We start from the raw sequence: 2,037 nt of genomic DNA, 5'->3' as shown, positions 1-2,037 counted from the left end.
TAAAAGACAGCTGCGTATATAGAAAAGATTGCAAACCACCGAGATCACTAATGTCTACACGGACAAGCAATGGGCAATGGGGTGGCATGATGCAGCCGGGAATAGCGTGACGGGGTCAGCAATCCTCCACCCCCCAGCCAGATAACTGTGCGGTCCCGAATGCCCAGCTGCAACATCGCCCACCGGGGAAGGTGAGCGGACTACACCAGAGCAAAGCTTGAAACCACAAAGGGAGATTCTGCCTGTTTGCTGCTCACTAAGAGTGACCCAAAAGTTCTGTTTCAATTACCAATGAGCATGGCAGCAGTCTTCCTCACTGATGCCTGCTTGCTGCAGAGGTAGGAAAGACTTTCATAAAGCAGGGCCTCCAACTCCATCTCTGAGCTGTGGTGCCAAATCTAAGTCAAATGTTGTATAGTCTGAACATGATGCACCATCCTCTTGCCTCTGCGCCAGAGGGAATTGGTGGCTGGAGAAGGAAGGGCTTTTACCAGGTGCTTGGTGATCTTGTGGAGCAGCTCCTGTAGGTTGCAGTCCACCCCTGCCAGAGGACAACCTCCAGGCTGCCATTGGAGGACCCCCACCAGATGCTTCAAGAGGTCTTGAAAGGAAGAGGACAGAAAGAGAATGAGATGCCCTTATAACAAGAAGGGGCTCCCTAGCTAGCAACTGACATTTTTTAAATTGCCGTCTCCTTTGTTCATCCTTGTTCCAGTGAACCCAGGGGATGTGCCATGCAAGGAATGACCTTGGAATGGTCTCTAAACGCATGGGGCCCTCTCAGTGGGCAGTTTTTCTTAGGGAGCAGCAACACCTTTTGAGCAGCCCACATGGGAACTCACCTCTGCCACATCCCCACTCTCACCTTCTATCTGCAGGACCACTGCAGTGAGGTCTCTGATGGCTTGCTTTTCATGATGTTCAGGGCGCTTGAGAAAATCTGGAAATTCGTGGAAGGCTGCCTTCCTAATCTTTGCCTCTTCCTATGAAAAAGAGATGAAAGAAGAACAGTTCCTTGTTTCTGGCCTACTAGAGTTGGATTGCCTGTTTTCTCTGTGATGTAGGTTAGTCTGAAAGGTGTTGATTGGCCCAAGGTGACCGTGTGTGCTTCATGGCTGAGTGAGGATTTGAACCCTGGTCTCACAGCGTTCATAAGATTGATTAAATCTAAATACAATGCTTTTGTTAAAAGTTGAAATTTAAAAATGGGGTTTCAGAGAATGGTGTTTTTTTTTGACATTTTGTAGTTTCTGCATTGCATAGGGTTAGATTAGATGACTCTTTAGGATTCCTATACACACACACACACAAACAAACAAACAAACAAACAAATATTAGACATACCTGAAGTGAACAAGTGAAGATGACAACAGGGGTACTGTGTTTGAAAGAGGGGATATTTTCTGTGCTGCAGTCACAGTCTGTGATTAGATCTGTTGGAGATGGGGGGAATCACTGCACAAATAGCTGTAAAAATGGTTCAGGGTTCAATATAAACCAATATGCAAATAAGAAACATAAACATTTTAAAAATAATAACCTTGCAAAGTAAGTCAGGCAGATGCACTATGACTTGACCAGGCTAACCACTGAGCTACATGGCTGAGAAGACTTGAACTGGCATCTGCATCATTTGAACACAGCATTCTATTTGTTTGCACTTGGTCACGAGGCACACGTTTTTATATATTTAGGGGAAAGAGCATGTTCTTGTCTAAGCTTTGAGCAGCATTTTTTTTTTATAAAAATTCTATCAAATCATAATAATTAGGGCTCCACAATTTGTGCACAAAATCCCTCCAAATACCTGTCAAGAATACTCTCATGCCTGACCCAATGAAAAAGAATTACTCTGAGATTTCACAGCAAATCTTACAGGCTACAAACTTAATCCTCATAATATTCAGGAAATTGCAAAGGCACAGGCATTAGAAGTTACAACCTTTGTTTTGGCTCTGACTTGAAAAGAAGTGCTGCAAGATTTTATTTCATGATCTTTTGAAAGAAGTCTGGCTTTTGAATATATATTTCTCAAAG

The 2,037-nt window shown here is 43.7% G+C and overlaps 1 long non-coding RNA gene across 1 annotated transcript; it reads right to left on the bottom strand.

The window, feature by feature from the left end:
• Window positions 1–248: 248 nt before the first annotated feature.
• On the bottom strand, window positions 249–1,436 carry LOC310658576. Its single transcript, XR_014502375.1, has 3 exons — window positions 1,345–1,436; window positions 860–983; window positions 249–601 (listed from the first exon to the last, which is right to left on the bottom strand). It is a non-coding gene; the product is annotated as an uncharacterized lncRNA (long non-coding RNA).
• Between the last annotated feature and the right edge of the window lie 601 nt (window positions 1,437–2,037).

The sequence above is a fragment of the Podarcis tiliguerta genome (assembly GCF_965153285.1).
Source record: "Podarcis tiliguerta genome assembly, chromosome: 10".
Taxonomy (NCBI): domain Eukaryota; kingdom Metazoa; phylum Chordata; class Lepidosauria; order Squamata; family Lacertidae; genus Podarcis; species Podarcis tiliguerta.
Note: the sequence above shows the minus strand (reverse complement) of the source record. Positions and strands in the feature narration are given on the sequence as shown.